Genomic DNA, 21,871 nt, shown 5'->3' on the forward strand with positions numbered 1-21,871 from the left:
TGGCTGTTTGCAAATGTTGTGGCTCTGGACAAACATGTGAATAAGGGGCCATCAGCCATATTCTGCACGCAACCCCTTTGATGATTGACGATAAACATGTGTCACCTGCAATCAGAGCCCGTTACTTCTGTCTAAATCATCTTCCTGGTATGGACAGGCCACTGTTTCACACAGCAAGTCCGAAGCTTGAACTACAAGATTGTCTTGAGTATGGTAGGAAACCAAAGTTTATTTAATTATGTACTATCACCACAAAAGCTGAACTTCTTGAACCAAGGAAAATGAAAGCAATTTCATGTGCTTATGGATGACAAGGACGTCCTGTCCTGTGGTGCACAGAGATGGAGAGGTGTGGTATTCTGAGCTTCGTATTTAAGTAAACAAGTATTTGCACATTGGTTATAAAGGTTAGCTCTAAAATTAGAGCTTGTTGCTCTTTTTTGTAGTAATCAGAAAACAACTTCTATGTAGCCTGATTAAACAATATGAGACATTTAATATATGATGAATTTGTATATTAACTACTGACTTAAGTGTTAATAAATATAAGGAATATTTAATATAATATATATCTTATGTTCAAGATATATATATATAACCGGAGGCCACAGATGAAAAAGAAATACTGACAAGCTCAGAATCTGAATTGGTAGAAACAAATGATTCTTCTTACTTCACGCAATCACACACAGCCTAAAATATTTACAAGTTCAGACATTCCACAGACATACAATGTTTGTTCATATTGGATGTTGCAGGTAATAGGAGATGCCCAATAATTCAGTATGGTAACAAAACAAGCAGGTAAGAAGTTTAAAGGCTTTAGCATTGTTCGTATACGTTACCACCTTGAGGACCGTGATATTTCTGTTACCGCATTGGAAGATCCGTGTTTGGAGAGGCAGCGTGTGTGAATGCGGCTTACTTCCGGGTAGCGGTGAAAAAGTAGATCCGGCCGTTGAATGATCCAAAGTCGGTAATGACAAAGTAACGATTTGAGCATAAGAGATTCAAGACGCAGCTAGAGTAAACAAAGTAAACCACCTTGCACAGGATACAAGCAATAGGAGACCTGAGATAAGGAAAGCTACACCAGAGTAGCTAAGACTTCAATAATCAGGCAGTAAATGAGTGTTACAGGTAGTCCTTATATAGGGTGGAGACCAAATAGGAGGGGTTATAGTTAAAGGTATACCACATCTCCCCCCCTTCAAGGAAGCACCCCAGGGGTTTCCAAACTAGGTTTCTCAGGATAGCGGCGATGAAAATTTCGTAGAAGACGGGGAGTGCGAAGATCAGAATGAAGCTGCCAAGAGTTATCCTCCGAACCATAACCTTTCCATTTCACAAGATACTCTAACCTCTTCCTATGGATCCTAGAATCCAATACAGCTTCAACTTCATACTCCTCTCGATCATCAACGAGTATTGGAGGTGGTCGAGACAAGGAGAGAGACTGAGGTGAAGGAAGATATGGCTTTAACAGAGAGACATGAAAAGAGGGGTGAATCTTAAAATCCTGGGGAAGCTCTAATCTCACAGCATTGAGGTTGATTATTTTAGAAATCTTAAAAGGACCCAAATATTGATTTGCTAACTTTTTGCTAGGAACTGACAGTTTGAGATTCTTTGTCGAGAGTAGTACCAAATCTCCAATCTGATAAGCCGGGCTAGCAGTGTGATGGGTATCATATAACCTTTTTTGATAATCTTTAGCTTCCGAAAGATGTTTTTTCAGGATGTTAAGTCTTTCTTGTAGGGTAGTTGCGAAATCCAATGCTGAGGGAGAGTTCACTTGTTGAGAGGACAATGAAATAGTAGTAGGATGATATCCATAAGTAACGAAGAATGGGGATAGTTTAGTAGATGTAGAAGTAGTATTGTTATAACAGAATTCAGCCAAAGGTAAATAGGATGACCAGTCATCCTGCAGATGAGATATATAACAACGAAGATATTGCTCAAGGGTTTGGTTGAGTCGTTCTGTAAGGCCATTTGTCTGAGGGTGAAAAGCAGTCGAGTATCTAGAATCAATTTTGATTAACTTACATAGGGATCTCCAAAAATTAGAGGTAAACTGTGTACCACGATCAGTTATTATAACTTTGGGCAGTCCATGTAAGCGAACTATGTTGTCTAGGAAAACGTGAGCTGTAGTGAAAGCTGTAGGGAGACCTTTTAGGGGAATGTAATGAGCCAGTCTTGTTAAATGATCAATGACAACTAAAATAGTATTGTAATGGTGGGATTCAGGTAACTCGACAATAAAGTCCATTGATATGGTACTCCAGGGTTTGTCAGGAATAGGCAGAGGAGATAAAAGACCTGATGGTCTTTTGTGTGTTAACTTGTTTCTGGCACAGGTATCACAATGTTTTACATAGTTTGTAATATAGGTATCCATGAGTGGCCACCAATAATTTCTCCTGGTTAGGTCTATAGTTTTAGAAATACCTGGATGGCCTGCTAGTGTCCCGTCATGGGTTTGTTTAAGAATAGAAGATCTAATTTGTTTGGGGATATATAGTTTAGAATTATGATAGAAAAGACCAGTCTTGGAATCTTTTTGACAGTCTATTCCATGTGGTGGTTCATGTTTTAATTCTTTTAAGATCTCCTCTTCTAAAGGTGTTAATAAACCTATAATTTTTTCTTTTGGAATGATTTGGTAAATTTGATTATGAGTGTCTTGTTCATGTAATCTAGAGAGGGCATCGGCTTTGGTATTTAAATGTCCTGGTCTGTAGGTTAAGAGAAAATCGAAACGATCAAAAAATATAGACCATCTTGCTTGTCTTGCAGACAAGGTCTTACTTGTTTTTAGAAATTCAAGATTTTTATGGTCAGTATAAATCTTAAAAGGTAGCTTAGAACCTTCTAATAAATGTCTCCAATGATCTAGAGCACGTTTTATAGCTAGAAGTTCTTTATCTCCTATGCTATAGTTTTTCTCAGCACTAGTTAACATTTTTGAATAGAAAGCAATAGGATGAATCTCAGTCTTGTTCTTATCTTGTTGTGATAAAACTGCACCGATACCTGAGTCGGATGCATCTACTTCAAGGATAAATTCTGAATCAAAATCTGGCATAACTAGAATGGGAGCTGTAGTAAAATTTTCTTTCAATTTATTAAAGGCAAGACTAGCGGATTCGGTCCACTTAAATCTTTGTTTTTCACTAGTGAGTGTTGTTAATGGTTTAACGATTGAAGAGAAATTTTTTATAAACTTCCTATAAAAATTCGCAAAACCAATGAATCGTTGTACAGATTTTGTGGAAGTAGGAGTAGGCCAATTTAGAATTGCTGATACCTTCTCCGGATCCATTTGAATTTTGTTGGGACTGATGATGTAACCCAAGAATTTTATTTCTGTGACATGAAAGGAACATTTTTCCAGTTTAGCATATAGTTTGTGTTCTTTTAAACGAGTTAATACCCAGCGTACATGTTTTTCATGCTCTTGAGGTGTTCTAGAATAAATTAATATGTCGTCAAGGTATATTATGACACAAACGTCTATCAGGTCACGAAAGATCTCATTTATAAAAAACTGAAAAGTTGCCGGAGCATTACTCAGACCAAAAGGCATTACATTATATTGGAAAAGGCCATATCTGGTCCTGAATGCCGTTTTCCATTCGTGACCTTCTTTAATTCTAATCAAATTATAAGCTCCCTTTAAATCTAATTTGGTGTAAATAGTTGCACCAGTTAGACGTTCCAAAAGTTCAGGTATTAAAGGTAACGGGTATCTGTTTTTTATTGTGATGTTATTTAAAGCTCTATAATCAATAATAGGTCTTATGGTACCATCCTTGTTTCTTACTAGAAACATACCTGCAGCTGCAGGGGATGTGGAGTGTGAAATAAATCCCTTACGTAAATTTTCGTCTAAGTAGTTTCTTATATACTGGAGTTCCTCTTGAGAGAGGGGATAGATCTTACCATGAGGGATTTTGGAACCAGGTATTATATCGATAGGACAGTCAAACTCCCTATGAGGTGGAAGGTTTTCTGCCTCTTTTAAATTAAATACATCTGCCAAATCCTGATAACACGAGGGTAAACCAATATCAAGTGACGCTATGGTTTGATGTGGATAACAAGTTTGGGAACAAAAAGCAGAATCTAATGTTACCTTATTTGAAACCCAATTTATGTGAGGGTTGTGTTTCTTCAACCAAGGATAGCCTAGGATGAGAGTATGCTGATGAATGGTTATGAGATCAAAAGATAAATATTCAGTGTGTCCCTGCAATGATGTTACAAGCAGGGGAATAGTATGATGTGTAATAGGTCCTTGTTCTATTAATGAACCATCTATCAGCTTAATAGATACAGGATTTTGTTTACAAATAGTAGGTATTCGATTTTTATTTACATAAGTGGAATCAATGTAATTTCCGGATGCTCCTGAATCAATTAATGCCTTGGTTTGGATATTTTTCTGGTCCCACTGTAAAGAAATAGACAAAGTCATGTGTGTATCATTAGCTATGCTGTAAATAAAGTCACTGGTTTTTTTCTTACCATTCTTTTGTTTTTTCAACAAAGGACAAGTAGATACTACATGTTCTTTTTGAGCACAATATAAACAGAGATTTTCCAACCTCCTTCTAATTTTTTCCTCTGGTGACAGAGGTCCTCTAAGTACACCAATCTCCATAGGGGTAGCACTGTCATGAGCTTTGTCATGACTTGTTGTGACTTGGTAAGGTCTTCTATATGAGGTATCATTAGAGGCCTTTTCTGCCCTCCTTTCTCTCAAACGACGATCTAAAGATGTACTTAATTTAATAAGACCATCAAGGGTATCTGGGATCTCAAGACGTGAAAGTTCATCTTTGAGTGTTTCAGATAAACCTAAACGATATTGATTTTTCAAACTGATTTCATTCCACTGAGAGTCCTCTGCCCACATCTGAAACTCAGTGGTATAATCCTCCACATTTCTCTTACCTTGTTTTAAAGACCTCAATCTCATTTCAGCATTTATTTGAGAATTTGAGTCTTGATATAGACTAGTTAAAGCAGAAAAAAAATCTTGTAATGAATCCAGGATATTGTTATTGTTTTCAAAAAACCTATTAGCCCAAGTCCTGGGTTCACCTTGTAGGAAAGATATTGTGGTACAAACTTTAATCCGCTCAGTATGATAAGTCTTAGGTCTAAGAGAAAATAATAAATTACAGGCATTCTTAAATTCCCTGAACTCAGAACGTTTCCCTGAAAAAGGTTGTGGATAATTAATATGAGGTTCAGGTGGGTCATGAGGCTTTTGTGTAACAAAATCTTTAACTATAGTTTTCAGTGCAGCATTTTCAGTCTGCACTTCTGTCACAGCTCTTGCTAAATAATCAAGTTTAAGGTAAACATTATTAAACTCCTTTTTTATTTCATTAGGATCCATAATGTTTAATTAATTCAAAATTCGGTTTTTTTTTGGCCTGATTATTATGTGGTATTCTGAGCTTCGTATTTAAGTAAACAAGTATTTGCACATTGGTTATAAAGGTTAGCTCTAAAATTAGAGCTTGTTGCTCTTTTTTGTAGTAATCAGAAAACAACTTCTATGTAGCCTGATTAAACAATATGAGACATTTAATATATGATGAATTTGTATATTAACTACTGACTTAAGTGTTAATAAATATAAGGAATATTTAATATAATATATATCTTATGTTCAAGATATATATATATAACCGGAGGCCACAGATGAAAAAGAAATACTGACAAGCTCAGAATCTGAATTGGTAGAAACAAATGATTCTTCTTACTTCACGCAATCACACACAGCCTAAAATATTTACAAGTTCAGACATTCCACAGACATACAATGTTTGTTCATATTGGATGTTGCAGGTAATAGGAGATGCCCAATAATTCAGTATGGTAACAAAACAAGCAGGTAAGAAGTTTAAAGGCTTTAGCATTGTTCGTATACGTTACCACCTTGAGGACCGTGATATTTCTGTTACCGCATTGGAAGATCCGTGTTTGGAGAGGCAGCGTGTGTGAATGCGGCTTACTTCCGGGTAGCGGTGAAAAAGTAGATCCGGCCGTTGAATGATCCAAAGTCGGTAATGACAAAGTAACGATTTGAGCATAAGAGATTCAAGACGCAGCTAGAGTAAACAAAGTAAACCACCTTGCACAGGATACAAGCAATAGGAGACCTGAGATAAGGAAAGCTACACCAGAGTAGCTAAGACTTCAATAATCAGGCAGTAAATGAGTGTTACAGGTAGTCCTTATATAGGGTGGAGACCAAATAGGAGGGGTTATAGTTAAAGGTATACCACAAGAGGAGACTGTGGTGATGCACATGTTATTTACTGTTGTTCCAGCTGTGGCAATATAAATTGGCATTAAAAAGGTAAGATTTGGGGGCGGAGCCTATAGCTGTTGCAGTAGGACGTGTGTTTGAGGAGCTCCAGGTCTTACAATTTACTTTGGAGTTAGTTTTCAACCTTAATTTAATATTCTTTTTGGGATTCATAGTCACACTTTCTGGGGCTATCCAAGAGGAGCCTGGAGATACCTTACTCATATCGGCTTACCTATGTTCCTCAGCTGACTGCATTACAGCTAGCCGCGACACTGAGAGGCCTCTCTAGCCTGATAGTGCTGTCAAAGCTGCCGCCAAAATACCCCCCCAGGACCCTGGGTTATCAAACCAGTTCTATAGTAACTGGACAACTCGTTAATCACAACTATTGACAAAGAGAAGGAAAAGCTCTAGTCACCCCTTATATCAACGGGTACGGAGACCTGTTTTTTGCGTTTCCAATATGGCGCCGGACACCAAACTAATCCTGAATGAAAAAAAAGGTAAGATTTTGACTAGTGACGCACATTTTATTCACGCTGTGGCAATGCAATTTGCATTAAAAAGAATCTGCTAACAACCACTACCTACGACCACACCTGACTCCTGAAGTCATGCTTCAGTTATTAACTCAAGTTAAATTAATTTTTTTTTTTTATTATGCTCAGCAGATTCAAAACATACCATTCTTCTAGTCATATCACACGACATGTCAAAATGCTGAATGGAAAATGGCAGTGTGCAAAGTCATAATCTTAGTGAACCTATAAGTGCATTACATTTTCTAAAATAAACAAAAATACAGAGAGAAAAAGAAAAAAGGAAAAGAGGACATATGGCATCCTTTTGAAAAATAGATTACATTTAAGGCATTGATTTGAGAAACCCAGAGATAATTTGTTGCAACCTGGAAATCTAAAAAAAACTAGATTAGACACCCAGTACACTTATTTATCCTTAGGCCTTATTAGCAGAGGCTCCAGGACCCTCAACAAAAACAGAATTTATGTTTACCTGATAAATTTCTTTCTCCTATGGTGTATCCGGTCCACGGCTTCATCCTTACTTGTGGGATATTCTCTTCCCCTACAGGAAGTGGCAAAGAGAGTACACAGCAGAGCTGTCTATATAGCTCCCCTCAGGCTCCGCCCCCCCCAGTCATTCGACCAACGGTTAGGAGAAAAAGGAGAACCATAAGGTGCAGTGGTGACTGTAGTTTACAAAAAATAAATTTAAACCTGACCAAAATGCCAGGGCGGGCCGTGGACCGGATACACCGTAGGAGAAAGAAATTTATCAGGTAAACATAAATTCTGTTTTCTCCTACATTGGTGTATCCGGTCCATGGCTTCATCCTTACTTGTGGGAACCAATACCAAAGCTCTAGGACACGGATGAAGGGAGGGCACAAGTCAGGTAACCTAAACGGAAGGCACCACTGCTTGCAAAACCTTTCTCCCAAAAATAGCCTCCGAAGAAGCAAAAGTAATGAATTTGTAAAATTTGGCAAACGTATTCAGTGAAGACCAAGTCGCTGCCTTACAAATCTGTTCAACAGAAGCCTCATTCTTGGAAGCCCATGTGGAAGCCACAGCTCTAGTAGAGTGAGCTGTAATTTGTTCAGGAGGCTGCCTTCCAGCAGTCTCATAAGCCAACCGGATGATGCTTTTCAGCCAGAAAGACAGAGAGGTCGCAGTCGCCTTTTGACTTCTCCTCTTGCCAGAATAGACGACAAACAAGGACGATGTTTGTCTGAAGTCTTTAGTTGCTTTTAGGTAAAACTTTAAAGCACGAACCCCATCAAGATGGTGTAACAGACGTTCCTTGTTAGAAACTGGATTAGGACACAGAGAAGGAACAACTATTTCCTGGAGAAGGAACAACTATTATTTGAAACCACTTTTGGAAGAAAACCAGGTTTGGTACGTAAAACAACCTTATCTGTATGAAACACCAGATAGGGTGAATTACACTGCAAAGCAGACAATTCAGAAACTCTTCTAGCAGAAGAAAAAGCTACAAAAAAAAGCAAAACTTTCCAAGATAGTAACTTAATATCTATGGAATCTAGAGGTTCAAACAGGACCCCTTGAAGAACTGAAAGAACTAAATTTAGACTCCATGGAGGATCCACAGGTCTGTAGACAGGCTTGATTCTGACTAAAGCCTGTACAAACCCTGAATATCTGGCATGGCTGCAAGACGCTTGTGTAACCAAACAGACAGAGCAGATATCTGTCCCTTAAAAGAACTAGCTGACAGACCTTTCTCCAATCCTTCTTGGAGAAAAGATAGTATCCTTGGAATCCTAATCTTACTCCATGAGTAACCCTTGGATTCGCACCAGCAAAGATATTTCCGCCATATCTTATGGTAAATTTTCCTGGTGACAGGCTTTCTAGCCTGGATCAGAGTATCTATAACTGATTCTGAAAACCCACGTTTAGCTAGAATCAAGCGTTCAATCTCCAAGCAGTCAGTTGCAGAGAAACTAGGTTTGGATGTTCGAATAGACCTTGAATTAGAAGGTCCTGCCTCAAAGGCAGCTTCCATGGTGGAACCGATGACATATTCACCAGGTCTGCATACCAAGTCCTGCGTGGCCACGCAGGAGCTATAGAATTACCGAAGCCTTCTCCTACTTGATCCTGGCTACTAGCCGGGGGAGAAGGGGAAACGGTGGAAAGACAAAACAATTCTGTATAAAAATAAGTAACCAGCGCCCAGGACTGATATCTGCTCACTATAATAAAGACTCCCTAAATAGGTCTAAAAAACAGAACATAGATTAGGATATATAGGAGCGCCACTGGCTAAGATATACCACAGGAGTCAAAATATTAAAATCAAATATTTATACAAGTCTTTAATAATTGACAAAAAATGACAAAATTTGACAAAAATTAACAAAAATTTTTAACAAATGATGAGATCAGAATGTTGAACCAAACTAATGAACTCACTATAGTACAAAATCTAGGGAAAATAACCCTTTGATTCCTACTACATGAATATAATCCAGAAATGGATTGGTACAGCTCATAAATTTAAAATAGAGTCGTGAAACGTAAGTGTCAATATAACCATAACAATGAAAAACTGATTTCAAATAAAGAAAAAAATGAAGGAAAAAAAAAATAATAATAAATATATAATAGTGAAGATAACAATCCAATTAAGGATTAGTTTCTTAGTGAAGGACCCGTATTTTTGAGCCTCAAAATAAATTCATTTATCAAATTTAGAATAGATAGTGATAGAAAATGGGATAAAAAATGTATACATATATAGGAACAAATCAAATCCCTGCAATATATAATACTCTTGAGTGTAATGTGCAATAATATAGTACAATCCAAAAATAAGTGAATTAAAGCAATACAATCAAATTATTGAGTCAATGCAATACTATCAAAGTTGGGTGGGTCTCACCATTTATAAACCTAAAACTCAACTAGGCTGGTACCAGCTGTAATTCTATTAGCTTTGGGACACACTGGTCTATTCAAATAATAAACTTACATAATAATTGATATAAATCTAGTTGAATTCATATCAAGTAACAAATTAGATAATAAACTTTTCCAATAATTGATATAAATCTAGTTATAAATTCATATCAAATAACAAATTAAAAAACAATTAAAACATTTTAAATGATCGAATGAAATTATTGTAAGAAAAAATTGTCCAAAAGATATTGTCCAAAAAATATATCAAATCCTGATGAAATGTAAATGGTAGTTCCTTCCTTAAAAGTAAAAGTCCTTGAGTCTATTGAAGTCCAAAGTCCTAATCCTTTGATAGATGTATATATATAAAAAACCTAGAAAAAAGGAAAAAAAGTGCACTAAACAAAATGTGCTTACTGGGTATGGACTATTGGAAATAGTCTTACCGTTCAAAAAGCCCGGTCCTGGATATGATTAGCCTCTCAATCTTAATTTTCGGATAGTCGTCTACGCGTTTCGGCCCTCTCAATGGGGCCTTTTTCAAGACATGTGGAGGCTTAATCAATGTTGACCTTTTATATATTTTTGTATTGGGCGTTTCACAAAATAGCGCCAAAAAATTGCGCCAAAGAAATCCCGCCGAAAATTGAGTCCGATATTGCCAGTTTGTTTGTTGCCACTCTGTCTCACTTCCGCTCAACAACTGGATGTCTATGTTGTAGGTGCTTCCGGTTTTTTACCACTTCCGGTGTCGCGGAACGGGCAAGGAGAAACAACAAATTTTCGGCTCGACCGGATGTCAATGTGTGCGGTTCTTCCGGTTTGAAGAAACCATTTTGGAAAAGGGCAAATTTTGACTGATATCGGGCTAATATATCCAGGACTTACAATGTTTATCATGTATATTTATTTCCATGACAATATAACCCTATTTTATGTTGTATTTTTCAGTATCTCATATATAATAAACTTAAATACCAATTGAAATAAAATCGTTGTTATATAAAATTCATAAGTGGAGTGAGTATATGGAAAATTAAAAAATAATAATAAAAAAAGTTTGCAAAATTATATATATAAAATATATATATAGAAAAATAGAAAAATGTAAAAAATATAAAAAATATATATAAAAAATATAAAGTATATATAAAAAATATATATATAAAAAAGATATTTAATATCTTGGAGGGATTAAAGATATTTTTTATTTTGTATTTAACTTTCTTAATCTAATGATGGATTTGTGCATGATATTAGGTATTATCTAGACTGAATTCAATGCTGGATTTGTGCATTATACTTTCATTAGATATTGTTTACTACCTTTATTTGGCTAATCAACAATATCTTTTTCTTTGAGAAGATACTGAGACATATTACTCAATATGGATTACTTTTGATAAACTCCAATTAGCTTAAAAAGTTTACAAATGAGGTTCACAAAATTTCTTAATCTAATGTTAGACATCTTTTCTTTACTGTTGAATAATCAGATGAATTTTATACTGAGACCTATAAGTATTTTTCAGATCTTAAAGAGAATGCTAGGACCTATAGATTTCTTTGGATTGCCCTATGTGGGTTATTTTTGTGGGATTCAAATTAAGTTTAAACTGAGGTTCAAGAGATAAATGAGAAAGATTGATTTGTTTATAAGAAGAGGTGGACGATCTCAAAGTCAGCATTGAGACCTTTTGGATGGATACAGTCCAAGTTAAAGATCCATTTTGATTCTATTTTCAATAATTTTGATTCCATATCCCCTCCTCTCCAATCTTTATTCACTTTACATATTCCCATATATTTCAAGCTCTTATCACTTCCATCATGTACTTCTTTGAAGTGTTTATAGAGTGGTAAATCAACCTTCTTCCATTTGATCTGTAGCAAATGTTCCCGGATTCGGTCTCTCAGTTTTCTAGATGTCTGGCCCACATATTGCAGGCCACATCCACACTCGACCAAATAAACTACAGAATGGTCAGTACATCTTATAGTTTGTTTAATGTGAAAGACTTCATTTGAAACTTTAGACTTGATCGTGCTGGTTTTTATTCCATGTGAGCATGCTTTACAAAAATGGCATGGATAGAAACCGCATAATTTTTTGCCCATAATGTCTAAGGAATTTTTAGCTTTATTTTCTTTGGGTATACTTGGAGCCAGAATGGATTTTAGATTATTGGCCTTTCTATAGACAAAATTGGGTTGTTCTGTTAGATGTTCGCCTATAATATCATCATTTCTGAGTATATGCCAGTGTCTCTTGATTATATCTTCAATTACCTTTTTCCTTTCACCATATTGGGTTATAAAAGGAATTTTCAGGCCTTCAAACTTGTCTTTAGTTGGTCTCACTTTGTATGTGAGAAGAGAATCTCTTTTTATGTTGTTCACTTCTGTGATGGTCTTATCCACAAGGGATTCATCATATCCTCTTTCCAAGAATCTGGTTTTTAGCATTGATGATTGCTTGGTCCACATTTCTTCACTTGAACAATTTTTTCGGATTCGTAACAATTGTCCTTTCGGGATATTCGATATCCATTTCTTATGATGGCAGCTTGTGTGATGGATATAATTGTTCGAATCTACTTCCTTGAAGTGGGTGGATGTTACAATTCTTCCCTTTATCACTTTTATGTCCAGATCTAGAAAAGTGATGTGATCCTTGCTGATGGTGTTGGTAAATCTTAAATTGGACTGGTTCAGATTCATTACTTCTAGTGTGTGTCTTAGATCTTCTTCACTCCCCTTCCAGATGATTAGGAGGTCATCTATATACCTTTTATATAGGACCAGGTCCGCGCCCGCCGGACAGGAATCCCAAAAAATAGCTTCCCATTTTCCCATATAGAGATTGGCGTAACTAGGCGCGAACCTGGTCCCCATGGCTGTCCCACACACTTGTCGATAGAACACATTATCACAATAAAAATAGTTATGTTGAAGGATATATTCAATTCCGTCCAGTATGAACCTCTTTTGGGTTTGTGGCATACTGTCATCTTTATCTAAGAAGTGACTAATGGACTCTAATCCCTTCTCATGTGGGATTGAGGTGTATAGTGATGTTACATCACTAGTGATTAAGATGTAGCTTTCATCCCATTCCATGTCATTAAGAATATTCAATACTTCGGTGGAGTCCCTTAGATATGATGGTAATGATCTAACGTATGGTTGAAGTTTTTTATCTATATATTCAGATAAATTGCTCGACACCGATCCTATGCCTGATATTATTGGCCGTCCGGTATTATTGGATAATATAGAACTTAGCCAACCCACCCGGACGGCCAATAATATCAGGCATAGGATCGGTGTCGAGCAATTTATCTGAATATATAGATAAAAAACTTCAACCATACGTTAGATCATTACCATCATATCTAAGGGACTCCACCGAAGTATTGAATATTCTTAATGACATGGAATGGGATGAAAGCTACATCTTAATCACTAGTGATGTAACATCACTATACACCTCAATCCCACATGAGAAGGGATTAGAGTCCATTAGTCACTTCTTAGATAAAGATGACAGTATGCCACAAACCCAAAAGAGGTTCATACTGGACGGAATTGAATATATCCTTCAACATAACTATTTTTATTGTGATAATGTGTTCTATCGACAAGTGTGTGGGACAGCCATGGGGACCAGGTTCGCGCCTAGTTACGCCAATCTCTATATGGGAAAATGGGAAGCTATTTTTTGGGATTCCTGTCCGGCGGGCGCGGACCTGGTCCTATATAAAAGGTATATAGATGACCTCCTAATCATCTGGAAGGGGAGTGAAGAAGATCTAAGACACACACTAGAAGTAATGAATCTGAACCAGTCCAATTTAAGATTTACCAACACCATCAGCAAGGATCACATCACTTTTCTAGATCTGGACATAAAAGTGATAAAGGGAAGAATTGTAACATCCACCCACTTCAAGGAAGTAGATTCGAACAATTATATCCATCACACAAGCTGCCATCATAAGAAATGGATATCGAATATCCCGAAAGGACAATTGTTACGAATCCGAAAAAATTGTTCAAGTGAAGAAATGTGGACCAAGCAATCATCAATGCTAAAAACCAGATTCTTGGAAAGAGGATATGATGAATCCCTTGTGGATAAGACCATCACAGAAGTGAACAACATAAAAAGAGATTCTCTTCTCACATACAAAGTGAGACCAACTAAAGACAAGTTTGAAGGCCTGAAAATTCCTTTTATAACCCAATATGGTGAAAGGAAAAAGGTAATTGAAGATATAATCAAGAGACACTGGCATATACTCAGAAATGATGATATTATAGGCGAACATCTAACAGAACAACCCAATTTTGTCTATAGAAAGGCCAATAATCTAAAATCCATTCTGGCTCCAAGTATACCCAAAGAAAATAAAGCTAAAAATTCCTTAGACATTATGGGCAAAAAATTATGCGGTTTCTATCCATGCCATTTTTGTAAAGCATGCTCACATGGAATAAAAACCAGCACGATCAAGTCTAAAGTTTCAAATGAAGTCTTTCACATTAAACAAACTATAAGATGTACTGACCATTCTGTAGTTTATTTGGTCGAGTGTGGATGTGGCCTGCAATATGTGGGCCAGACATCTAGAAAACTGAGAGACCGAATCCGGGAACATTTGCTACAGATCAAATGGAAGAAGGTTGATTTACCACTCTATAAACACTTCAAAGAAGTACATGATGGAAGTGATAAGAGCTTGAAATATATGGGAATATGTAAAGTGAATAAAGATTGGAGAGGAGGGGATATGGAATCAAAATTATTGAAAATAGAATCAAAATGGATCTTTAACTTGGACTGTATCCATCCAAAAGGTCTCAATGCTGACTTTGAGATCGTCCACCTCTTCTGATAAACAAATCAATCTTTCTCATTTATCTCTTGAACCTCAGTTTAAACTTAATTTGAATCCCACAAAAATAACCCACATAGGGCAATCCAAAGAAATCTATAGGTCCTAGCATTCTCTTTAAGATCTGAAAAATACTTATAGGTCTCAGTATAAAATTCATCTGATTATTCAACAGTAAAGAAAAGATGTCTAACATTAGATTAAGAAATTTTGTGAACCTCATTTGTAAACTTTTTAAGCTAATTGGAGTTTATCAAAAGTAATCCATATTGAGTAATATGTCTCAGTATCTTCTCAAAGAAAAAGATATTGTTGATTAGCCAAATAAAGGTAGTAAACAATATCTAATGAAAGTATAATGCACAAATCCAGCATTGAATTCAGTCTAGATAATACCTAATATCATGCACAAATCCATCATTAGATTAAGAAAGTTAAATACAAAATAAAAAATATCTTTAATCCCTCCAAGATATTAAATATCTTTTTTATATATATATTTTTTATATATACTTTATATTTTTTATATATATTTTTTATATTTTTTACATTTTTCTATTTTTCTATATATATATTTTATATATATAATTTTGCAAACTTTTTTTATTATTATTTTTTAATTTTCCATATACTCACTCCACTTATGAATTTTATATAACAACGATTTTATTTCAATTGGTATTTAAGTTTATTATATATGAGATACTGAAAAATACAACATAAAATAGGGTTATATTGTCATGGAAATAAATATACATGATAAACATTGTAAGTCCTGGATATATTAGCCCGATATCAGTCAAAATTTGCCCTTTTCCAAAATGGTTTCTTCAAACCGGAAGAACCGCACACATTGACATCCGGTCTAGCCGAAAATTTGTTGTTTCTCCTTGCCCGTTCCGCGACACCGGAAGTGGTAAAAAACCGGAAGCACCTACAACATAGACATCCGGTTGTTGAGCGGAAGTGAGACAGAGTGGCAACAAACAAACTGGCAATATCGGACTCAATTTTCGGCGGGATTTCTTTGGCGCAATTTTTTGGCGCTATTTTGTGAAACGCCCAATACAAAAATATATAAAAGGTCAACATTGATTAAGCCTCCACATGTCTTGAAAAAGGCCCCATTGAGAGGGCCGAAACGCGTAGACGACTATCCGAAAATTAAGATTGAGAGGCTAATCATATCCAGGACCGGGCTTTTTGAACGGTAAGACTATTTCCAATAGTCCATACCCAGTAAGCACATTTTGTTTAGTGCACTTTTTTTCCTTTTTTCTAGGTTTTTTATATATATATACATCTATCAAAGGATTAGGACTTTGGACTTCAATAGACTCAAGGACTTTTACTTTTAAGGAAGGAACTACCATTTACATTTCATCAGGATTTGATATATTTTTTGGACAATATCTTTTGGACAATTTTTTCTTACAATAATTTCATTCGATCATTTAAAATGTTTTAATTGTTTTTTAATTTGTTATTTGATATGAATTTATAACTAGATTTATATCAATTATTGGAAAAGTTTATTATCTAATTTGTTACTTGATATGAATTCAACTAGATTTATATCAATTATTATGTAAGTTTATTATTTGAATAGACCAGTGTGTCCCAAAGCTAATAGAATTACAGCTGGTACCAGCCTAGTTGAGTTTTAGGTTTATAAATGGTGAGACCCACCCAACTTTGATAGTATTGCATTGACTCAATAATTTGATTGTATTGCTTTAATTCACTTATTTTTGGATTGTACTATATTATTGCACATTACACTCAAGAGTATTATATATTGCAGGGATTTGATTTGTTCCTATATATGTATACATTTTTTATCCCATTTTCTATCACTATCTATTCTAAATTTGATAAATGAATTTATTTTGAGGCTCAAAAATTGGATTGTTATCTTCACTATTATATATTTATTATTATTTTTTTTTTCCTTCATTTTTTTCTTTATTTGAAATCAGTTTTTCATTGTTATGGTTATATTGACACTTACGTTTCACGACTCTATTTTAAATTTATGAGCTGTACCAATCCATTTCTGGATTATATTCATGTAGTAGGAATCAAAGGGTTATTTTCCCTAGATTTTGTACTATAGTGAGTTCATTAGTTTGGTTCAACATTCTGATCTCATCATTTGTTAAAAATTTTTGTTAATTTTTGTCAAATTTTGTCATTTTTTGTCAATTATTAAAGACTTGTATAAATATTTGATTTTAATATTTTGACTCCTGTGGTATATCTTAGCCAGTGGCGCTCCTATATATCCTAATCTATGAAACGGTGGAAAGACATAAGCTAGATTGAACGACCAAGGCGCTACTAAGGTATCTACCAATGTCGCCTTGGGATCCCTGGACCTGGACCTGTAACGTGTAACTTTGGAGTTCTGACGTGACGCCATCAGATCCAGATTTGTAATGCCCCATAGCTGGGTCAGCTGAGCAAAAAACCTCCGGGTGGAGTTCCCACTCCCCCGGATGGAAAGTCTGAAGACTCAGATAATCCGCTTCCCAGTTGTCCACTCCTGGGATGTGAATTGCTGATAGATGGCAGGAGTGATCCTCTGCCCATTTGATGACCTTGGATACCTCCCTCATCACCAGGGAACTCTTTGTTCCCCCCTGATGATTGATGTACGCAACAGTCGTCAAGTTGTCCGACTGAAATCTGATGAATTTGGCCTCCGCTAGTTGAGGCCATGCCTGGAGCGCATTGAATATCGCTCTCAATTAAAAAATGTTTATCGGGAGAAGAAATTCTTCCCGAGACCATAGACCCTGAAACTTCAGGGACTTCCAGACCTCGCCCCAGCCTAAGAGGCTGGCGTCGGTCGTGACAATGATCCACTCCGGTCTTCGGAAACTCATTCCCTGAGACAGGTGATCCTGAGACAACCACCAGAGGAATGAGTGTCTGGTTTGCTGGTCCATCTGAATCTGGGGAGAAATATCTGCATAATCCCCATTTCATTGTTTGAGCATGCACAGTTGCAATGGTCTTAAATGAATTCGAGCAAAAGGAACCACGTCCATTGCTGCAACCATTAGTCCTGTTACCTCCATGCACTGAGCTATGGAGGGTTGAGGAATGGATTGAAGAACTCGACAAGTGTTCAAAAGTTTTAATTTCCTGACCTATGTCAGAAAGATTTTCATTTCTACCGAGTCTATTATTGTTCCCAGGAAGGGAACCCTTGTGAACGGGGACAGAGAACTTTTTTCTATGTTCACCTTCCACCCGTGAGACCTTAGAAAGGCTAGAACAATGTCTGTATGAGCCCTTGCTTTGTGAAAAGACGACGCCTGTATTAAATGTCGTCTAGTTAAGGTGCTACTGCAATGCCCCTTGGCCTTAGCACCGCTAGAAGGGACCCTAGCACCTTTGTGAAAATTCTCGGAGCAGTGGCCAATCCGAAGGGAAGAGCCACGAACTGGTAATCCGAATGGTTTCCATTTGGAATGATGGAACTCTGAGTAATTGGTTTAGGATCTTTAAATCCAGAATTGGCCTGAAAGTTCCTTCCTTTTTGGGAACTACAAACAGGTTTGAGTAAAATCCCAGTCCTTGTTCTGCTGTTGGAACTGGGTTTATCACTCCCATTTTTAAAAGGTCCTCTGCGCAATGTAAGAATGCCTGTCTCTCTATCTGGTCTAAAGATAAGAGAGACAAATGGAACCTTCCCCTTGGAGGAAGGTCCTTGAATTCTAGAAGATACCCCTGAGAGACAATTTCTAGTGCCCAGGGGTCCGGAACATCTCTTGCCCAGGCCTGAGCAAAGAGAGAAAATCTGCCCCCTACTAGATCCGGTCCCGGATCGGGGGCTACCCCTTCATGCTGTCTTGGTAGCAGCAGCAGGTTTTTTGGCCTGTTTACCCTTGTTCCAGCCTTGCAATGGTTTCCATTCTGGTTTGGGCTGGGGTGCATTACCCTCTTGCCTAGTGGCTGTAGAGGTAGAAGCCGGTTCGTTCCTGAAACTGCGAAAGGAACGAAAATTAGACTTATTTTTAACTTTGAAAGGTCTATCCTGTGGAAGGGCATGGCCCTTTCCCCCAGTGATATCTGAAATAATTTCTTTCAACTCTGGCCCGAATAGGGTCTTACCCTTGAAAGGAATATTAAACAATTTTGTTTTGGACGACACATCCGCCGACCACGATTTTAGTCAAAGCGCTCTACGCGCCACTATTGCGAAACCAGAATTTTTCGCCGCTAATTTAGCTAACTGAAAAGCGGCATCTGTAATGAAAGAATTAGCCAACTTCAGGGCGTGAATTCTATCCATGACTTCCTCCTAAGAGGTCTCCTTCTGGAGCGAGTTTTCTAATTCCTCAAACCAAAAAGCAGCTGCAGTGGTTACAGGAATAATGCAAGAAATTGGTTGAAGAAGAAAACCTTGTTGAACAAAAATTTTCTTAAATAAACCTTTACTTTGAAAACTGCCCCCTCTACCTTAGGGACCGTCTGCCACGCGTCCCTTCTGGGGTCAACAATGGGGAACATTTTCTTAAATATAGGAGGGGGAACAAAAGGTACACCTGGTTTTTCCCACTCCTTATTCACTATATCCGCCACCCTCTTAGGTATCGGAAACGCATCAGTGTGTACTGGGACCTCTAAGAATTTATCAATTTTACACAATTTTTCTGGGACCACCAAAGGGTCACAATCATCAAGAGTAGCCAGGACCTCCTTAAGTAGAGCGCGGAGGTGTTCTAGCTTAAATTTAAATGCTATGGTATTAGGCTCTGCCTGCTGAGAAACTTTTCCTGTGTCAGAAATTTCTCCCTCAGACAGGCCCTCCCTCACCGCCAAGTCAGATTGATGTGAGGGCACTACAGATAAATTATCCTCTGCTTCTACTTGCTCATTTTCTGTATTTAAAACTGAGCAATCACGCTTCCTAGGAAAGCTGGCAGTTTAGATAAAAATGCTGTGATAGAATTATCCATTACTGCTGCTAACTGTTGCATAGTAATCACAATTGGTGCGCTAGATGTACTGGGCATCGCCTGCACGGGCATAGCTGGTGTTGACACAGAAGGAGAGGAAAGCAAGCTATTTTCACTACCTTCAGCTAAAGAATCAACTTGGGCTATATTTTTAAGTGTGATTGTACTGTCCTTAAGCTGTTTGGACGCTATGGCACACTTCACACATAAATTTAATGGGGGAACCACCTTGGCCTTTGGACATACAGAACATAGGCTATCTGAAGACTCAGACATGTTTAACAGACTTAAACAGAACTACAATGCAATAAAAATTATTTTTGACAAAAACGTTACTGTCTCTTTAAATAATAAAAAAGCACACTTTTTTTACTGAAATATTAAAAACCCATGAAATAAACATCCGATTTTAATGAAATTTTCACCACAGAGTCTTAATGCTTTGAAAAGATTGCACACAAATTTTCAGATCAATTAACCCCTTAATGCACACTTTTTTACTGAAACATCAAAAAAACCATGAAATAAACATCCGATTTTAATGAAATTTTCACCACAGAGTCTTAATGCTTTGAAAAGAGTGCACACAAATTTTCAGATCAATTAACCCCTTAATGCCCAAACCGGAGCTAATAACAGTTATTAACCAGTTAACACACTACAGTACTAGCTACAGCTTTCACTGTAGCCTTTTACCTTCATTAGGGATTATTTTAGCAGGAAATAAGCCTCCCTGGAGTCTTTTATGATGCCTCTTGACTCCCCACATGAAGCTGCATGGATTGCCTAGGCAAAAACAACTGCACAATTGAGGCCTAAAAATTAGGCCTCCTCCCTCTTCATTCTAGAGTGGAGGGGCCTTTCTGACTAGATTTAGGTGTCCAAATAAGTGCCAGGCCGAAATTAAACCCCAAAAGTCTGAAAAAACACCTTATTTATAGTGAAAAACATGCTAAAAAGCAATCGATTTTAAAGCCCACAATAGTGTCAACCAGCATAGAGCCCTAAATATAAGCCATCATTTTATACAGAGTCTATTAGAAAAAAATGGCTTAACAATCCCAGAGGGAATTTCTGACAGTCTTCTAGCATTACCTGGTCTTGTTAGAAAAATGACTGATCATACCTGAAGCAGTTAAGCCTGCAAACTGTTCCCCCCAACTGATGTTCTCTGGTTAACAGTCCTGCGTGGGAACAGCAATGGATTTTAGTTACTGGTGCTAAAATCATACTCCTCTCAACAGAAATCTTCATCACTTTCTGCTGTAGAGTAAATAGTACAAACCGGCACTATTTTAAAATAACAAACTCTTGATAGAAGAAATAAAAAACTACAACTAGCACCACATACTCTTTACCACCCCCGTGGAGATGCTACTTGTTCAGAGCGGCAAAGAGAATTACTGGGGGGGCGGAGCCTGAGGGGAGCTATATAGACAGCTCTGCTGTGTGCTCTCTTTGCCACTTCCTGTAGGGGAAGAGAATATCCCACAAGTAAGGATGAAGCCGTGGACCGGATACACCAATGTAGGAGAAACCAGCAGTAGGAAAGAGGACATATGGCATCCTTTTGAAAAATAGATTTCTGGAAAGGCATTGATTTTAGAAACCCGGGGATAATTTGTTTCAACCGGGAAATCTAAAAAAACATTGATTAGACACCCAGTACACATATTTATCCTTAGGCCTTTTTAGCAGAGGCTCCAGGACCCTCCACAAAACCAGCAGCATGAAAGAGGACATATGACATCCTTTTGAAAATTAGATTACAGGAAAGGCATTGATTTTTGAAACACAGAGATCATTAGTTGTAACCGTGAAATCTAAAAAAACATAGATTATACACCAAGTACACTTCTTTATCCTTAGGCCTTTTTATAAGAGGCTGCCGCAGCCTCAACAGAAACAACAGCATGAAAGAGGACATATGGCATCCTTGTGACTAATAGATTACAGGAAAGGCATTGATTTTAGAAACCCGGGGATAATTTGTTGCAACCGTGAAATCTAAAAAAAGATTGATTAGACACCCAGTACACTTATTTATCCTTAGGCCTTTTTAACAGAGGCTCCAGGACCCTCCACAAAACCAGCAGCATGAAAGAGGACATATGGCATCCTTTTGAAAATTAGATTACAGGAAAGGCATTGATTTTAGAAACACAGAGATCATTAGATGCAACCATGAAATCTAAAAAAAATTAGATTATACACCCA

Source organism: Bombina bombina, chromosome 1, assembly GCF_027579735.1.
Source record: "Bombina bombina isolate aBomBom1 chromosome 1, aBomBom1.pri, whole genome shotgun sequence".
NCBI classification, from domain to species: domain Eukaryota; kingdom Metazoa; phylum Chordata; class Amphibia; order Anura; family Bombinatoridae; genus Bombina; species Bombina bombina.